Source organism: Motacilla alba, chromosome Z, assembly GCF_015832195.1.
Source record: "Motacilla alba alba isolate MOTALB_02 chromosome Z, Motacilla_alba_V1.0_pri, whole genome shotgun sequence".
Lineage (NCBI taxonomy): Eukaryota > Metazoa > Chordata > Aves > Passeriformes > Motacillidae > Motacilla > Motacilla alba.
In genome coordinates this window covers 69242997-69263752 of record NC_052046.1, presented here as the reverse complement: position 1 = coordinate 69263752, position 20756 = coordinate 69242997, and the positions used below count along the sequence as shown (strand labels likewise).

Below are 20756 nucleotides of genomic sequence, written 5' to 3'. Positions count from 1 at the left end.
ATTGTCAGTCTGGAGTTTTGCTGGATGAGTGGAGGAGAAACAGGATCTTTCTATTTGGAATGACTGAGGTAAAATATGGGACGTACTTAATTAACGATTCCACCAAATTTCATCAAAACATAGGTCACATTCTAATGTGAATATTTAGTACACTAGTTTGTTGTCAACAACACATGCTTAGCAGCAGCACCTTCACTACATTTGCAAAGCACTCCTTAACTTTGACAACCTTCTAACCATTCCCTGGTTGACTGTAGTCAACCATTTGGCCAAGAAAGAAGTAGAAATTTAGTTCTGCTTTATTCCAGCAAAGAGTTCCAGTCTCACTTACATGCCCGAGGAAGAAGGACATTGGTGTTTTGCAAATGTTGCATAATCCAATATCAAATGACTCACAGACCCAGTTACCATCAAACTGATTTATTCCAGGCACTCAGTCACGTTTGCAGAAGAGTTAATACAAAATACTTGCTCAGATCCCCATCAGCTCTTGTTGCTCCTCTGATCTTATTAGCAGGGTGTCAAAACTGACAACAGCTTTCTGGCCCATGTTTGCTTCTGGATCTGCACCCATGCATACAGTGGCAACTGATTTGGTGGTCTTTCCTTGTTCTCCACACCTTCTCCAGAACTTTCCATCACTTCAGTTACAGAAACCTTTGCTTCCATGCTGGGCAGAAGCTGTGATCTTCTCTGTGTCAAAGACAATAACAATACAGAAAAGTGTAATATTAATATATGCAATTGGTCAGAATGACCCACAGTTCCATACAGTTTCGAGGTCCATTGCATCTTGCTCTTTGGATTATATTTCAGAAGTGCATCTTTCTACCCATCAGCTTTCCATCAGTGCCTGGTGGAAAACGAACGTGATCTATTGCATTAGTTTTTCATTAAAATGCACTGCGAGAGATCAATGCATGGAGTACCAATATTTACCCAAGGTAGTACATTCGGGCATGGAAAGATACCCAGACTTGATGGAAGAACTGAAGCAGAAATTGACAAAGTAAATTTTCAATAATTGTGTGTCCTACTATGTTAATTGGTGCTTATTAGTGCAGGTTGTTCATCACAGGGACTATTTTTTAAAGTTTGAGTTTCAAGGAACTGCAATTCCAGGTGGTATGCTTCCATCAACCCAAGAATCAGTGTCTCAATAGGATTCTTGGAGTATTTGATGAAAAGTCTATGCAGTAGGAGTCAGCCCTACATTTTCTGATAGCTATACCTCTTACTTCTAATTCTAAATGTCTGTTGTCTCTCAATCTTCTGCCTAAAGTTAGAGAGTGTCTTAATGGAAGCAATAATTCCCAAGGAGAGACAGAAAATTTGTTTTCCTTTTGATAGGCCTGACTCTTATTGTCAGCATGCTGTAAAAAAAAAGAAAAGAGGATTTTGTACCCTGATTTCTGCTCTTCTCTACTCAGAACTGAATTAATCTTGAGACTACCCTCTGTGTTGTAAGCAGTTTGAGACAAATTAAATCAGGCCTTATGGATGACTGATTCAGGCTAGCTTAGCAGAATTTATATTGCCCAGCAGAGATAGATATTGATTGCTGCATGTTTCTCCAGAAACTTATGGATAACAAGGAGAGGAGAGAAAGACTGTATCCCATAATACAATTGTTCAAAGATACATAGAACTTGAAAAATTTTGTTGAAAGATAAAACTGATGCAGCAGATCACTGATATATTCACCCTTTTAAAATCAGGAATGTCCACTTTAAAAAAAAAAAATTCCTCCTGCTCATTAGAGAAAAAGGTGAAGTCAGGGTAGGGGTAACCAGAGAAATGTTTCTAAACTTGATGCCATTGGAATTTCCCCTTATAAGCTGTTTGTGTTTCTTTACCACAGAATCTTCAAAGTCATTGAAGGAGAGTGAAGTGAGCCAGTAAAGGCCCTCTCTGTGCTCCCACATGGCCCTCAGCAAAGGAGCAGTACCTGCAAAATCTGTGGCAGAACATTTTAAGATGGATCTACAGCTTGTGCTGTTTCCAGAAGGAATCTGTCTTTTGCAGCTGGTAGGAAGAAATTAATTTGACACAGAGCAAGGGGCTCTGCTGTTTATAGTGTAAGACATGATGGGGCCATGCCATGTAAAAATTTAGGAAAGAGACACCCACATGCTTTCCAGATTATCCACAGATTAGTGGGCCCAGGGCTGACTAGACCTTGCCCTTCTTAATCTGAATGTCGTCTGTTTTCCTAGTCCTTGCAGGACCTTTGTGATGCAGTCACAGATAATCTTACAGAGTAACCAATTTGACACAATAAACCTGCTCCTTTTCAGTATGGACTTTCACAACAACTGGTTCACAGTGTGGTTTAGACTAAGTCTGGGAACACTTATGATCACAGACTCATAAACAGTGCAGTTTATTGATTGCTATAACAGAATAGGATTCAGAAATTAGTATTCATGAGCACACTGGTTACCATGGAGTAAAGTTTACCTGATAGGCATCCTTATGGGTAGAGATGGGTACAGCCTGTCAGCTGTCTGAGTACAGAAGGTGACACACCTCCTCTCTGAAATTACACTTATATGATTTCCTTTGAGGGTGAGGGAAAGGTAAAGTTGATGCCACTTCATGATCGGGGTTTGAGTGACTTCAGTCATATGTGCAAAGCACTTACAGGTTTTACTTCATTAGAGTAGGCAGAGCATGAAAAGCAAGACGTATTTTTGAGTTAATGAAGCAAAGTTCAGCTTTTGTTCATGGTTGGGCCCTTCCTTGGCTTAGCTCCCATTGGCTGCATTGCTTTAAACAGAGCATGGCCACAATACCTCCATGCCCCTCCATCCTTTGTTTCCTGCTTCTCTCAGGGCAGCACACCAGGGTCCCTCAGTGTCCCTGCTCCTGGGGCTGCAGACCTCTTGTTACTGGTGAATTATTGCCCACACAGATGCTTCTCCTTGCAGTGCTTTGTCTTTCAGTGTTTCTTCACAGACTGAAGTGGCACGTATACTTTTTCTGCCCCAAATTGCCAGCACTTAACAACAGCTACTCTTGAGATGGAGGTTTGTGACACTTCTGGTTAGAGGCATCCTTCTGCCAGCTGAAGATCACAGCTTCTTTTCTGTATGTGGGGCACAATTGTATTGGTGAAAATGGGATTTTTATTCTTGACATATTCAAAAAAACGAAAGGCTGAAGAAGAAGAAAGTGACAAGAATAATTGCCACTTCTATCTGTCCCAGTTATGGTGAAATACTGCACTTACAGCTGTTACTGAGTGCATCTCTTGCTGTCTTAACTTTTACTGTTATTTACTGACTCTGGTACACTCGCTATCTTCCAGTCACTCCTGAGATTTAATTCCTCTAAGACATTTTCAACCTGAAACAAAAAGTTACAGTTTTCTGCTTTCTCATAGTTGGATCTCCTGTGTTTTATTTTCCCAACTAGATCAGTTAAGAACTAAGAGGCTCTAAAATTTTCAGTTTGCACATACAGAAGTCTTTATGGCTCTGATATTACAGGTAATGATGGGTCTTATATATCTTTACAACATAGCAGTCATAAAACTAAAAGTCATCACAGTATTCGAGATGAGCTTTTAATTGTGCTCATAACTCACTGAAAATTCCTCACTAGCTAGCCAGCATGTTGTTCAGGTCAAAAATAAAATTTGTGTTTGCTAGCTGGGAGAACACAGATAGCTCAGGACTAAAGTTGTGTTTTATTTTGTTTCTCCTAGTTAGATTTAAAATAAAAGAAAGCTGAAAGGTTTTAATTACAGATTTATGAACTTACCTGTACAAGTAATATCCCAGTGGATAATACTGTTTTCCTATAGATCTCAGTAGCCTCTTTGCTTCTCTGTTACTGCCAAGTAACCCTCTTCATATTTCCTCTACAGCACAGTAGGGAGACCACACCATATTCTTGGCAGGTCAGGACAAGCTTATGTCTTCAACCTGAGAATACTGATTTTTAAAGTATTTTTTTTAACTGTAGCACTTACATCCTTCACTGTGTTGCCCATCCTGGTTTAAATAGTCTCCTTCCAAGACCATTAATTTTTAAGCAGACCTAAGTTACTATGCCCCCCTGGAATACTTAGGTATTAATACAAATGTACACAAGCCTATCCTTAACATAGCCAGGAGAGCTTCTAATTAACTAGGACCAAATTATCTTCTTTTTCTCTTAATGGCTTCTTAAAGAATGATCTTCTGAATAGTGAGAGAATTTAGTCTTTCTGAGAGGCCATTAAAGACAAACTACAGAAAAAGACAGATGTTTGCAAAGCCTAAATCTTCCTTTTGCTGGACTGTCAAGGTCCTGCATTGTTTTGAGTTTTAAACTTTCCAGTAATACGGCTTAGTTTTTACAGCTCCTCATGTAGTGTGAAACTGAAGGACACTTCCAGGGTAACTGAGTCTAACATTAGGAATTTCCCAGAGGCATTCGTGTGGATGCCGTTAACAGATGGTGATTCAAGATTGAAGCACTTGAGTAACCCAGCTGATCTTCAGAAAATAGGAGGAGGGAGGATGGAATGGTTTCTGGCCATCCCCATCTCAGATGTCATCCTGTCACCTGCATTAGCTGTACTTGTGGCAATGGCTAATAGAAGTCACATTGTGTTTACTCTCTAAGTGTCTTCACCGAGAGAAAAGTTATTTGCCAGAAAGATGGCTGTGGGATGTGGTCCCTGTGACATGGGAGGTCCGTTTAGAAGGTGCCACTTTCTCAAAAGCACAAAAAAACTTCACAGAAGTACACAAAATCTATGGGGAACACTCAGTTAATAAGAACACAAGGGGTTTACTTCCAGGAAGTTATTGGATTAAATTTTTTGCCAGCTCAGACTGAACATTTTTTTGGCAATTTAAAAGACTTCTTTTCCTGTGGCAATTACTTAAATTCTTGCTGCATACAAGCCTAGCTGAAAATGAACAAACAAAAAGGTTATCACATCTTAGTGTGCACAAACATACCTGAAACAGGACAGTGGGAAAGAACTTTGACCTTTGACCACAATTATATACATTTACAACTAGGAAAACTTACTATTTTTACAAACACTTTATTTCCTTCTTCTATTTTTTCAGTCTTTTTCTGTACTCTTACTTGACTTTCTTTCACACAGCCTGCCCTGTGTAAAGCAGATCTGCTCATCTCATACATCAGACTATTGGACTCTTTACAGGGAATTGCAATCAAGACAGGCAGCACACATAAAAACCTCAGAAAGCACCAGATGGTTGCAAAATACACTGTGTTTTACCACTGTTCTTCATTCTTTCTGAAACAAGAGGATTTGTTTGTAACCAGCTGCATCTACATCAGAATCTCCTTCCCTTTCTTGTACATTCTTTCCTTTTCCTGCATCATAGAGTAACTGAGGTGGGAAGGCAACACTGCAGATCACCTGTTCAACCCTACAAACCAGAGAGAGGAGGAGCAGATTTCTCAGTCATGTCTGGCTGGGTTTTGAACAACTCCAAGGATGGAAACTCTACAAACCCTGTTCCACTGTTTGCCTACTCTCCCTGTAATAAAAGTGTAGCTTTCTTTTTTTCTTTCCTTAAAATTTAAAAATGGAATTTTCTATATTTCAGTTCACATCTATGATAGAATAACATTGATGAAAGCAGAAATGGGTGTATTCTAAATGCGGGAATTAGAATACTTTTTGTTAAATTATTAAAAAGAAAGACACAAAACCTTTCTTCACATAAGTTTGATTTTCTTGCAGTTATTTATGCACACTGCTAGTAGGAGACAGGCATTCCTCACTTTAGCAGGGAGTTAGAAGCATCTGGTTGAAAAAGCAAATACTCAGGTGGACTCTCAGGAATTTGAATTAAAACTATGACTTGTTCAGGGTTTAAGCACAAGCTTTTAGATAGGAAGATATTTCTTCTGTAATTTTTAACAATTTTTACTGAACTTCTGTGATTCCCAAGTTTTTTGGTTGCCCCCTTTTTTCCAGCATAAGGAGTAGTCTTTTAAAATTTTTATTTTATTTTATTTTATTTTATTTTATTTTATTTTATTTTATTTTATTTTATTTTATTTTATGGCTTTTTTTTCCTTTTCCATTTTCCTTCTTTTCCTTTTCTTTTCTCTTATGATTCTCTGGAGAAGTTTGAAGAGAATATATTTGAAAGGCAGCTTTTATCAGGTAACAAAATTCAAGAGTCTGAGCAGTTTCATGGGAAAAATATGTTTTATTTTTCCCTTTCCACAGGATTAGGAAAGGAGTACCATACTACTCTCCTTTGTCTAGAAAATGAGAACTGCACGGGCCCGTGTCCTGCTGCATCTTCATGGGGAACTGGAAACAGCTAAGAGCAGATAGGGATTGTTTTCTGCAGCAGGTGTGCCTGCAGATAATCAGTCCTTGACTTCCTCAGTCCTCCCTGTTTTGTAGGAAAAGAAGAGGATACGAGCTGCTTTAAGAGCAAACAGTGATGTTTACTTCCTGAAGAGCAAGGCCACAGATGTTCACCTCTGTGAGGGTTCTGTAGTGTCCCACGAGGGGTGCTCCCCTCATTAGAGGAGTCAGTCAGGTTCTCACTGCCCCTTGTAGAACGCTTGAAAATTGCAGCGTTTTTGAGACCTCTGGCTTTGGGTGGGTTACAAGGGAGGCTGCAGAAAGTCAGCTGCATTTTCACACCAGAATCTTTGCTAGGACTAAGAATTACATTTGCATGCAGTTCATCTGCTTGAAAAGGATATAGGTCCTTGTTGTCATAAATACGTTTCTGTGTAGTCACAAGTCTTTTATGCATAAGTAGCTAATTTTTTCTGATTCCTCCTGTGCTAAGCTCACACAGACACTGGGTGTGGTGCCAATCTCCTCACAAGGGTCTGCAGAATGTCAAGTGAACAGGCCATTCTGACACCACTGAGGTAACAATTTCAGTTCCTAAAATCTCTTTTTGTGCCCTGTTTCATCCAGGAGCATTCTGTTTTCTTCTAACTGGGTATTCTTTTTTTCACAGGAGTTTAGTGATGAGACTGGTGTAAAAGGTGCTTTCCTGCTTAAGTCTCAGTAGGGGATACTTTGTACCTCCTTTATTCTATGTCCTGCATATTTCTAATAAAAGTCACGAGTTTGAAAACCCTTTTAAAAAGAAAATTGGAAATGTGGCTCTCTTTTCAGTTTGAGTATTTGGATGTCTTGTGTTTTGACGATCTGCCAAGATACTATAGTTTGTATAGCTAGAACGATGATAATCCTGTTTTTTGTTGAATCCTAGAAAATAGTGACTGCTACCTATCAACACATTATCTCACATTGATCTAAGCTGTCTGCCTTTTCTGAGGCATGGACAAAAATAACTGTGCTTTAAAATCTGTTAGTTTAATGTGTTCCTAAATTATTTTAGTAATACAGGTTTGATAACTTTCCTGTAGAACTGTTATTAAGATTGCATTTAAAGTGACTGGTTTCTTTCAATGCTTGGAGCCTCTTTTGATATCTTTAGCCTAAAACCTTAAAACTGTTTTATACTGTGCAAATTGTCCTTTCTTGGGGCAAATGTTGTATAAGTTTACCTCTACTTTGAGAAAGACTTCTTTTAAGGGTAAATATCTTGAAGTAGGCCTGAATATAATCAGTAATTAAGTAAAAAAATTACTTAATCAAGTAATCTTGAATGTCTGTGCTTCATAATAGCTGGCAGATTGTGGTAAATTTTTGGATTTGCCCCAGATTTGCCTTAAGTTGGCGAAGAATTGATGAAGAATAACAAGCTGTGCTTATCTTGCACCTGGCTTAGGCCTGAAGACTGAAACATATCTGGAGTGAAGCGAGTCCTCTCAGCAGATGTTGTTTCAGTGAGGCGCAGGACAACATCTGCATCTCTGCACCAGCCACTGGCCTCACTCCCCCTTCACTGTGAGAAACAAGCCTTGTTATAAATCTGGTTTGTTAAGGAGATAACGAAAAAACTCTGTTGAAGGTCATAAAGCCTCTACTGCTGCCTCAGAGGGTGGAGGAGGACTCAAGTGTTTATTTTACCTTTTGTATCAACTATAAGTTCTGACCAAAACCAACCAAGGCTCTCATTTACATTTTAGTTTTCACCCCCCTAAGAACGTAAATGAAGAAAAAAAAGAAAACATGCCTTACACGTATGACAATGGTCACCAACATCCCATCCTATAACAGGCGACCGTTCCACCCCTTTGGGAAGGGCAAAAAATATAGTATAAAAGAAGGGGGCTGTTGGTAGCAAAAGAGAGAGAGGGAAAAACCTCGGCTTACTTGGGATGGGTCCACAGGTTCTGCCTCTTCTCCTCTTTTCCTGACGGGCCACTTTTGGGTAAGTTCTGCACTTCCAGCTGTGTTGGGGCAGATGTGGGAATGTTTATATATCTGTGTCTATAGATAGATTATTATATATATATATATATATATATATATATATATATATATTATATATATATATATTATATATATATATATCTACATCTATATATATATGTATCTATAACTAGATTATATATGTACACATACATATACACAGACAGACATATATGTGCATGTATAAAATATTATATATATATATATATAATATCATCTATATCCCTCTAATATATCTCCATTACTGCACCTGATACTCTGTGGCTAGTCCTCTAGTGCCTAGACTATCAGTGCCTCTCACTGATAGTTGTGATAGTTTTGAATCAGCCCTCTGTTGTTTCAATGAACTGACCCATTATTTTTTGTGAAATTCGGGTGAATTCACATGGAAGTTCATGATTCTGGGTGGTGCAGGCTCTTCATGAACTCAGCCATGGCATCAGGAGATGGTGAACTGCACCATTTGTGAGTCTGCGATCACAAAAGTTCCTCCTGAACGTGAGCAGGCTGACGGTGCCAAATTGGCTGAAAAGAGAAAGGAAGCCCAGCTGCTCCCAACCCCTCTGATCTCTGAGGACCAGCTGAAACACAGGGTTGTTGGGTTATTTCCCTGCCAAAGTTCTATACCCTTATCACAACACTGGTTTCAAACCAATGAGAGAGAAAGAAACATACATTTTGAGTGATGGAGAGCATAGAAGAAACCTTTTGTCCATTTTATTCCCCTACATCTAACAATAACTTTAGTTAGTCTCCTGCTTGGAGCATTTTCTTCTGTCACAGAACATTTCAGATGCAGAGATTTTGCCTAAACCAGGGAAATATCAGTTATTAAAATATCAGTTCTGTTGCAAAAACTTTGAGCAGACACCTTTTAGGCTCTGCTTAAATTTCCTTTGAAACTGTGCAAGCCTGGCCTGCTTTGCATCATTTGAGCTTTACTGGAATCATGAAATGTGTCTGTGTACAGCCAGGAATTCTGTCTCTTGAAGGCAGCTTGCTCTTTGACAGAATTCCACATCCATTTTGACTGTCCTTAAGCTGCATGGAGTACTGAATTTTCAAGGGAGAATAATACACAGCTCATGCTAAAATTTGATGGCCCTCTGCTCACAGGCAGTCTGTTGGATAAATACTTGCCTAATATGTAACATTTGTTGTCCATTGATAACTAAGTTACAGTTTCCTTAAAGAAACTGATTAAGGTCACACACACACACACAAAATGAGAAGGTACTGAAAAGAATTCTGTCCAGAGATTTGCTGGAAAGAGGACAAAAATGGGAGGAAAAAAACCCCAAAATCTTTTTTCCCATAAGAGGGGATAGGTAATACTTTATTCCATGTTTGGGAGCTGCAGAATATTGGCAATAGGAATTAAAGTGTTCTTTGTCAGCTGGGAGGGTTCACAGACAAGAAATATTGCTCAAAACTTATGTGGAAGATTGGTAGAGAGGTGCACAAAATTCTCCCCTGGCCCCCAAATATGTGCTGTCTGAAGTGAGCAGCTATTATTCATAGGAACCCTTGAAAAGTGATGGTGTCAGTTAAAATTTGACTTTGAGGGATTTTTATGATAGTGGGAAGATGGTTACACTTTGCCTAATTATATACAATTTTGTGATACCATGCTGTAAATTTCAGACAAGGGAATACCTACAATATCCAAAGATTGCAAATGCCTACATGGTATTAAGGAGAGTATTTTTACATTCCAAGTACTCCTCTTACCTATTACAGAAGGTTAAAATTATGCTGATTAGAAGAATCTGATTTCTATTAAGCTGTTTCCTAATACACTGTGAGTTGGCACCATGACACGAGACAAAATGCCAGTTTTAATTGCAATGCAGTTTATAGTTTAATTACATTCTAATAAATAGGGTAACTAGCAGTCCCCCTCAGAAGATCATTTTATCAGTAAGAGAGCTTATTCTGATTGAAGAAAGTAATAATATTAATTAACATTTTTTAGCCAAGCCTGTGACCCCTGCATGTGACCCCATGAAGAAAATAAACAGGGCTGGATTTACTTACTGAAGGGCAGAGAGGGGGGTAAATAAAAAATCACAATAAATCACATTGCACTACGAAACTGTCAGAGTTTTCTGTTCTGTCTGGTTCAGATAAGAGTACCAGTTTCCAGTCACAGAGATAACTAGTGTCAAACCAGCAAAGGGTTCTTACTGGAGCACACAAGTTAAATGATAAAAGTGCAGCAGTTCCCTTGTTCTCCTGCGAGTCGCAGGGGTGTTAAGATCTCAGCAGTGCAAGAGGGCAGGAGGAAGGATTTCTCCCTAGGCATTAACAGAGGCACCCTTAGATGTCACTGTGCTGAAAGAACAGGCAGTGATGCCTAATGCAGGTATTTTCTGAGCATCTGGCTGGTCTCAAAGGAAAATGTTCTTTGCTTCTCACACTGATCTGCCTTTGTCCTTCTTCCTTGATTAATTCAGGGATCAGGTGTGTGGCTTTTCTTCCTCAGACTTAATTCCTAGGTTCTGTATGATGTTATAGACATGATCTGGTTTTGCCTTGCACTTTCTTTTTATTGCAAACAGGTGCTGTTTCTAAACTCCAGGCAGACAGCTTCTTATACTTCTGTCATGCCCATTCAACCCAGCACTCTTTTTTCCCCCTTGTAGATTTGCCAAGAAAAGAGGAGTGTCTAAAATTATCTTGTGAAGTGCCTTCAACTCCAGTAAACTGGCTGAATGAGAAGTGAAAATTGTCTGTGTGGAGCTGGCAGCACTCAGCACACCAGAGGTGTAAAAGCAGGGCTGGGCTGTTTCTGTGGATGTGCTTGCATGAGATCTGTGTTCTAAAAAACCCCCAAAAACAAAACAACAACAACATAACAGACAACAAACAAACAAAACCAAACACCACCCCCCCAAAAAAAACCCAACCAAAAACTCCAAAAACCAAACTAAATACAAATGAAAAAGTGCTAGAACAGGGGTAGGGAGAATATGTGTTTATGAATCTTCTTATCTTCTTTTTCTTCCTGCAGCACTTAATTGAGACTTTAGGGTGCCCAGCTGTAAGTGAAAAGACACAGAACTGAAGTAACTGTTAATTTCTCCCTCTTATGTTGTTTTTTCCCCCATATATTCACTTATTGCTTGATTCAATGTAAACAATTTTCTTTCTTTCTTTCTTCTTATGAAGGAGTCCAAATCTTTTTATGCTTCTAGAATCTAAGCATATGGCTGCAGAAATGGAAGTGTTTTGTGCTGGTATTTCCATCAGAAACTAACTGTGGAATTTTCATGTCACTGGAAATTAAAAAAAATAATAATTTCATTTCAAACAGGAATGAAGTTGTTAGCCAGAAAAAAGAAAGTTCCTGTAGAAAGGCATTTCTGAGATTAAGGAGTCCTCCCTCTTACAGAATTCAGGTGAGACAAAAGGTAAATTGAAAATATGTTCAATGATGATAAATTAAATCCTACTTCGGTTTATATGTTTTCTGGATGTGCAGAATGTTAAAAAACAGGTTGGCATATTGCGCAGATGTATTGCTATATGTATGCCACGGGGCAGGTAAGAAGATGATGATGTAATGACAACTTCTGCAAGTGATATTAGAATTTGAATAATAATGAGAACTCTGTACCCTTTTCCCTCCAGATGATTCTGTGCAGTACTTTAAGATCTCCTGATCAACTCTTTACCTGCTCTCAATACTTTGAGAAACTTTGTGTTTTCGACCATTAAAACATTTGGAAAAATACGTGTGAAAAACAAAAGAAAAAGCAAACAAAACCCCCCCAAACCAAACCAAACCACGACCAAGAAACGATGACAAGAATCTGTGACATTAAATACATAAAGTTCAGCTATGGCTTTGCCGATTGTGCAACTCTAATATTATGGAGTATTGAGTCACAAAAATACATTAACTTCATCCTTTTCCCTAGGATTGTAATGGAGGGTCACTCCGGAGAGAGCAAAGTAATCCATAACTGATGCTTTCTTTCTGTTTTTCTCCTCTATAGCAAAACATTCCGTAGGATGAGGTCTAAGAAGAAGAATCATGTTACATCAGGTGTGTGCAAATAATTTCCCTCACAGAAAAATTGTGGTTCATTGCTGACAGGCTGTGCTTTCAGGTTTCAAAGTTTCTTCAGAAAGATACTGTATGTTTAGATGGAATGTGATATATATAGAATTTAGGTTGAGCTGTTGTGTTCTCCCCCCCCTATTTTCACTTTTGCTAGGTAAACCTTCTTCTTCTGCAAGACAACTTGAAAAGTATAATTTATTTAATCATTTGTTGCTTGGATACTGTTAGTCTTCTTTGACCTAGAGCTGCACTCCTAAATCAAGCTTACACAAGTTGAATAAAACTCTAAAGTAGCTTTAGATTAAAAACAACCATAGCATTCCAAAGGCATAATTTTTTTTCCCAAGAATTACATAAATCTGTCTTTGTGATGGGATTTTCTTCTTTGTTCTTCCTGTGATACAGTTAACAGTCCTAGCAGCTAGAATACAATACAGATTATTTTGTCAGAAATAGTTATCACTTTCTTTATAAATAACCATCCTAATGACTATTTATTTTCTTTTGTGCTCTTGGAGAACACCACAGAGACACAATCCCTTAGGAGTACTGTACACACTTCCCCAAGATTAAAATTTGGATAGCAAAGAAAAATTTCTATTTCATAAACAAGTAATCTGCAAACATTTGAGAATCACTTCTTCTGCTAGAAATTATATTAAGCAGTTAAACCATATTTTGTTATATAAGAGTGTTGAAAAGACAGATTTCTCTTTGAGAGAAAAATACTAATTTTTGGGAAGCTTAATATATGCTTGTCTATATCATGTAGGTAATTTTAACATTAAGTATTTTGCCTAATAGCAGGTTGAATGGCACCAATGCTTTACATACACCACTAATTGTGTCCTCTTGGACAGCTAGAAAATGAAAAGAGAAAATGAAAAATCTAGAAATTAAAGAAGAGGGAGTACACATGCACCATCTAATTAAACAACCTCATTATTTCTTGGGTTACTTATTCAGTTCAGAGTTAAAACTTCACACACTTAAAAGCTGATTGATGATCTACCCATAGAAATGGAAGGGACTCCCTTATGGAAAGGGGAAAAAAAACCTGCAGAATTTTTCATGTCTTTCTTCAACCTTTTCCCCATTCAACAAGATTTTGAAAAACAACAGGAGGGGAAAAAGGGAATTTTTTTCTTGGAAAACTGTGAGCTTTACTAACATAGGGTGCATGAATGAATGTGATAATGTTACAGCAGTAATTGAAAACCTCTCTCACACATAAAGGATATATATTTTACAGAAGAGATTGTCTTCAGGCTGGGAAAGGTGCATGAAACAAATCATAAACTGGGATACAGGGTAGTTTTGTTGAAAATTACTCACAAACTTTCAGTGCAGAGGAGTTTGGTGAGTTGCCAAACTCCTCAGGTTGCTGGGTCGCCAGGTCACCTCTGCCCAATGTCTGGGATAACCCTCTTATCCTCCCAACCTCAGAAGGCCTGGATTTAGGGCATTCCTTGAAGGGGACCTATGCCAGCCCACTGAAAAGTTACTGGGTAGATGAGCATGAAATTTGGGTACCCTGAAGCATTAACAGCAAGCTACACTCAGGATAACACACCTGGCAGAATTGCTGCCTAAGAAACTGTGAAATAATTGCACAAAGATTGAATTTGAAGCGCAGGTACTAATCCCTTCCTTTCAGGGACCATTGCTGACTGGCACACCATCAATACATTGTTGTAAGCAGTTTTACCACTTTTCAGATGTCCTTGCCTCTGTCTGCAATCCTTCATGGCATGACCTGGAAGAAAAACCTTTTCTTTTAATAGGTTCTTCCCTGGATGATTGAATTAGCCATTTAGCTCTAGTTAAAACCAAATTCTGGCTTTGATAAACATGACTCTAATCATCACAATAAAACACCTGGTGAGTGGTGAATCAAGATCACAGGAGACATATGTCAAGGGAGATGAAGTAAATCTCTGCAGTCAATCACAGTAGGGCTTTTTACCCCACTTCTCTCTCTCTCTTTTTTTTTTTTTTTTTTTTTATCTAACTATGTGCCTCCTACCTTGACAGCCCCTGGCAAGAACTTAGTGACTCAGATTTAATGTCTTTTGTACTATGCAAAATGATAATGATGAAAAAGGTATTTCATCTCTCAAAATTTTGATTACAGGAAGCTTAACCTTGCATTATAGAGGTGTTCTTTCCAGTTTCACAAGCAATGAAAGTATTCTTAGCTAAAAAGCTGGTGGAATAATTTTGAGTTTTTCAGTGATTCTAACTATAGATTTTTTTCGTCTCATTCAGAATCTATAATTTTTTTTTTCCTGGAGAGGCCTTCTGTTGTCTTCTCTTTTAAAGATTGACAGAAAAGCTGTCATGCCTTTGGCAGACTATCATTCATGAGATTAATATTAATCCAGTTTCTAGTAGAGCAATTAGAAAGTCAAATATCAGAGACAGTGCAGTTTCTATTAGCTTGCACTGAGCTGAAAATAGAAGCTATGAAAATGAGGAACATTTTATTTTTTAGTTTATTAGAATAACATAGCTGAACAAGTTCCTCCACTTGTGGCCCTCTGCATAAAGTACACTCATAAATGGCATGTTAACTCCAAAACCAGATAGTTTACAGAAAAGAAAGCAAATTGCTCTTATTTGAATCTCTCATTGTGTCCTGAGAATTTCAGACTAATGAATTTGCATTGTGAGTGACTTAAGGCAAATAAATAACATGGTATTTCTCACTTTTAGGGCACATTCTAAGGGAAGATTTTAATTTTCTGTCTGTTTTTTCTTGGCTATTTACAACTTCTTTGGAAAAAATAAGGCAGCTTTTATCATATCAGTGATAACAGGAACTTCTTGAAGGTGTAATTGCTCTTGTTCTTCCTCATCAGGAGGAAGGTACTAGAGTTTTATGTGCCTCTTTCCATGCAGAAATTGCTTTACTAATGGATTTAGGCCAGCTTTACTAAGCTTTACTAAGAAATTCTGGCATCTGAGATGCCCCTTCCTACCCAGCTCCCCAGCACAAGCCTCTGCTCTAGTGATGGTTTCAGAACAGGCTTGAAAAAAAGAGATTTTTATGTGCAAGAGCCTGTAAAATCTTCCCAGGACTACACCAGGCTGCAAAAATTTTCATCAATTGTGATCACGTGTCATGAAAGTTTTACAGGTCTCCCATTAATGTTTTTACTGTGCTTTATTCAAAGCATTAAATCACTGTTGCCCATGCTTGGGAATACACATTATTGTTTCAGGTCCCACTGACTACAACATGCACCCCTCAAACATGCTGCAGTTTTACTGAGTAAAGGGAAAAGGAACTGTTTGCTTAGAAACAGCACTGTGGTAGGATTTAGCTGAGGTACAATTTTGATTTTATAAGGTTTACAAATTAATTTGGATTAGGAGAAATTGAGGCAGCCTTAAAAATTTACATTTGATGCCACAACTACTTAGCTCATTTTTATCCATCATGATATATAGGACATGACATCTTTTTATGCTGTTGTTTAACAACAAACAATTCTGACAGAGCCATTTCCTAAATATATGTACAGCTAAGACAGAATAAAGTCTGATAGGCTTGAAACAAAACAGGCAATGAAAATTGGTGTCCACTATTTAAAACACATTGTCTTTCCTTATCCACTGTTTTCTTTGTTAGGTGTTTGAAATTACAGGTTCTGTATTTCTGGTGCTGAACACAAGCACAAGATGAAGCTCAGGCTGCCCAAGCTGCTGTGAGTCCCACCAGGGCACTCTCCAGTTCCCATTCCCAGAAAGGGGAGAATGGAGAGCGTCAGCAACTCAACCACAGTACTGTTAAAATAAACAGTCACCACTTCCACAAAGGCTTGCAAAACTGGACACAAAATTCCTGGGAATAATTATGACACACACAGTCAGACAGTAATTGCCACCTTCCTGAATCTTTTTTTTACTTTAGTGTCGCCTCAGGGGCTCAGGGGTGAAAGTAGCAGGCCCTTGGGTGAAAAACTGGTAATTTGGGTGTTGGGGGCTTTTTTGGTTGGTTGGTTGGTGTGATTTTTTGTTGTTGTTGTTTTTTTTCTTGTGTGTGTGGTTTTTTTTTTCTGGTTTTTTTTGGTTTTTTTTTGTTGGTGGGTTTTTTTTGGGGTTTGTTTGGTTGGTTGTCTGGTGTTGTTTTGGTGGGGGTTTTTGGTTTTGTTTGTGTGTTTGTTTGTTTGGTTGGTTTTGTTTGTTTGGTTTTTGGTTTTGGTTTTTTTTTTTTGTGTGTGTGGGTGTGTTATTTTGACCATAGTGCTTGAAGGGAGGGCAAAGGATTTTGTTGCTATTCCATTCCCCAGAGATTTTCTGAGAGTGCTTTGATACTCAGTGTCCAAGTGGGATGGGGAAAGCTCCAGGATTAGGAGTTTCCTTTCACCAGTAAAGAGGAGCCCTGCTTTCCATCCTACCCGAGTTAATGGTTTAGTTACCCACTTATCTGACTTCCTGATTTTAAATCTGCCCAAAGGCAGATTGTGTGAAGCCACTTTCTGCATCAGTGTTTTGCTCTGTTCTGACAAATTAGTGATTAGTTTCCCTGTGTACTGTTAAATGAGCTGCAGAGTGTGCAGCAGCTGAATTTGACTTTTGGGTATAGCTTTATGACAGCACTTATGGAAACAGCGTTTGTGGAAATCAGCTTTTAGAGACTACAGCCCAGAAGGATCTTTATTACTATCATTTGCTATAAAAGATGTCCACATTTTGCTTTTTAAGTGAATTAGTTGGCTGAGAATGTCTTTTGTTATTCGGTTTTCCTCATAACATTTATCTTGCTCTGAACATACAGTATGATATTATTAGGATGCCTTGTTACTAGCAGGTTATTTGGTTAGCATTTTAAAATACAGGAAGAAAAAAAAGCAGCCGAGAAAGAGAATAAGAGCAAGAAAACGAAAATAGATTAAACAGATAAATGTTGAGAATTGGTTTTAATAGGACTACTGACAAAAGCCTAGATATAAGACATTTTTCTGGAGAAAACAGTATGCTCAATTGTGAAAAAAAAATATTTATGGCTTTAAGACAGCTTTTCAGAGCATGCATCAAACAGAGACATGACTGCACAGATGCTGGGAGCAGCAATAAGGGTTCACTCTGCTCTGAGATAAGCTGAGCTTTGAGTTTTAATACCAGGCTTAAAAAATAGAGCTCCCTGAAAAAAGGAGGAGCAAAGTAGCTCTTGTTTTGCAAAGTGTAATTGTTTATCTTCATTGCTGCTGGAGCACTGCAGCAAGGGGATGATTTACAGGCTATGACCAGCCTGGGCTTATTTTCTCAGTCATGCAGATGACTTCTGTGTTAATTGGTCTCTGAGTACATTGTCAGCTTCTACTTTCCCAACTTCTAATTAGCTAAAGATCATTAACAAGGAGGGCAAGGCCATGAGACAAGATGCCTCTCATGTTCCAGGATAAAAGCTAATTATCTGAGTTCAAGAGAAAAAAAATCAACATCATGATGCAGTTTAAGATAATTGCTCACTCTATACAACTCTGGAGCAATTTTCCCATGTTTTAAGACTGTTATTCTGTTCTCTAGCCTAAGTGACCTTGATTTTTTTCAATTTTTAGGTAATGAGTACCTAAAAGATAGTTTAGGAGTTATATTTTTTTCTGAACTCCTAGGCTTCAAGGTATAGTTTTCTCTGCTTTGGTGCGGCCAGTTTGGTTTGTGTCCACTGTTTTGCTTCCTTGTTTTGGAGCAGCAGAGCTTTGCTGATACATTCTCAGACAAATTAAGTCCCTTTTTTATAGAGCTATTGACTGGTCAATAGTTCCTTAAATTAATTTGTGGAGTTGATTATCTCTACTCACGCAAAGAGGTTAATTGTATCACATAGGTGATTTACTTGCTCTTCCTTCCTGCTGCTCATTTATTATTGTCTCTATGGACAAGCTTGTGGATATGTGGATTTATAGTGTGTGTGTGTGCACACTTTTGGGGAGAAGTCACAGCAAGGGTTCTGTCTTAGGGTCAGGCAATCAAGTAATGAGAAATATTTTGGAACAACTCACCATTACGTGAGATCTTCCTCCTTATTAGCTCTTTGTAAAATTAGCTTGTTAAAACTGCCAGAATGGAGGGGAGTTTGCATGCATCCCATATCTAAATAGTTTTAAGTGAGGCTTAACTGACCCAATGTCTTAAATTGTAAACAGCAAAAATACAAACCAGATTTTTCAAGAGGCCCAATTCCTTAAAGGACACCTGGAGATGAGATCAGGGTCAAGGATGGGGTTGCCCAGGGAGGCTGTGGAGTGTCCCTTACTGGGGATACTCCTGAAGCACCAGGACACAATCCTGTGCCACGTGCTCTGGGATGGCCCTGCTGGGGCAGGGAGGTGGAACTGGCTGACCACTGTAGTCCCTTCCAGCCTGGCTCACCGTGTGGTTCTGTGATACCTGATGCTAAGAAAATCTCATTTGTTTTGGTTTGTGCCAAGCAGCAATGGTTATAATCTGAAAAGGGGAAGAATCTGATTGAAAAGAAAAGATAGAAGAAACTACAGTGTAGTGAGTCTGGCAGAGCAGCAGGGATCCAAGGCAGCTGTGAGAAACAATTGGTAAAATTTTCCCTCCTGTCTCAGTAGGTTTTCAAGACATGTCTGGATATTGTGTGCTCCTGAGCTGTCACTCTGAATTTATTTACCTGAGTAAAATGTGGGTGAATTCAGTCAGCCAGTATTTTTCACCATGGCTGGCAATTCACAAAAATTATCTTGAAAAAACTTTTGGTGTATTGTCTTCACCTCCAGTGATACAATTACATTTAAAATTTTCCAGCTGTGGTGTCTTGATTGTTGCCTGAACCAAGTGTATACACACCATGCTACCAAAAGCAAATGGTAAAGGAAGAAAGCACAGACAAACATTCAAGCTGAAAAATGCTTTCCAGACCTTTCAAATACAAAACACTTCACAGGGAAGGAATGGGCAAATTTCCAAACTATTTGCTAAACAAAACAGAGGCTAAATTCTTTATGAATAGGATTAATAATTGAATTGTCAGTCAGTTTTAGTTCTAATTTTCTTTCCCTCTGCTGCATTCCTGTGCTTACTAAATGATTTCAGAACACAAGTTCCCAGGTGACCAACTTTTCTCACCCCTGGCAAACCTCTAAAAGTCAGAGAGGGGACAGGCACATCTTTTTGGAGGTCAGGTTCATGATTTAGCTTATTATAAACAACATTCCCTACTTTGCTCCTGGAGGGGAAGGAGTAAGATGGAGTGTAGAATAGTTGAACAAGGAAAGAGGGAAAAACAGGCGAAGGGAAGGTAAAATATGAAGTAGTGTTCAGAAACAAAAACTTCCTCTGTTTTCAGAATTAATTTAAACACAGGAACGACCAAAGTTTTTTTATTGGAAAACAGGATGTGAAGAGAACACAAAAAGATACAGCCGCTAAGAGAAACTAGATGGTTGGATAATAATTGGTTAATAATAAGATGGTTGGTAAAAATAAAACAAAAGGAGAAAAAAAGCTTTGTTTTTGACAAACAAAAAGGAACTGGGAAATATTCAATTTCAAAATGCAAATTTACATTGCGTCAGTTAGAATAAATCAATAGTTAGGTAATACAAACATACATTGGTGTGAATCTTCAGGTGATCTTTACATTCATAGGAAACTTCAAAAGAGAACACCCTAACTGCTGCACAAAATACAAACCAGTATTAGCCAGTGACTGGGAACTGGAGGATCAGGGGGAGGAAGGGGAATGTTGCCACTGCTGCCCATGCAACTGGTGACGGAGATATTTTTCTACTACATTATGCTAGGAATAGGCTGAAGGGAGCTGCAAGTATTTAAATAACAGAGAAATGCACCCATTCTTTCCCATTTTGTATGTTCTTTCCTGTCTCTTCTAAACCAGGAAATTTTTCAGCTTGTTAATCTGTCTGAATACCTGAATGCAACCCCAGCCATTCTGATTTAGTCACTAAATTATTATTATTATTTAGTCTTTAGGCCACTCTAATTATTCCTTTGTCTGAACTCCTCAGTCACCCCTTTATATTTTTTTCTCTTGCACTATGGTATAAGAAAAATTTTACCTGATTTTATTGCCCCTCATTCCAGGATTTCTGGATATTCCCATCATACATCTTTGCTTCTCTCCCTCCTGTTCCTCTCCAAACAGCCAGTAGCTGCAGGAACACTCAGTGTGCTGAAATGGCAAAATATTTCCAGCACAAACTTTGTTGGCCTGCTCTGGACTTGGGAGCTGAATTCAAAGTAGGGTTTGGCCTTCAGTGCAACAAAATGCTGAGTCAAGCGGAAAATGTGATCTTTTGCTGGGGCTTGTTTCCTCTACTTCCTGCAAGCCTTTGTTCCTTAGCAAGTGAGGTAAAT

General features: G+C 38.4%; 1 long non-coding RNA gene across 1 annotated transcript; it reads right to left on the bottom strand.

The window, feature by feature from the left end:
* Window positions 1-321: 321 nt before the first annotated feature.
* Window positions 322-20740, bottom strand: LOC119695640. Its single transcript, XR_005255313.1, has 3 exons — window positions 20459-20740; window positions 8237-8313; window positions 322-693 (listed from the first exon to the last, which is right to left on the bottom strand). It is a non-coding gene; the product is annotated as an uncharacterized LOC119695640 (long non-coding RNA).
* Window positions 20741-20756: the final 16 nt, after the last annotated feature.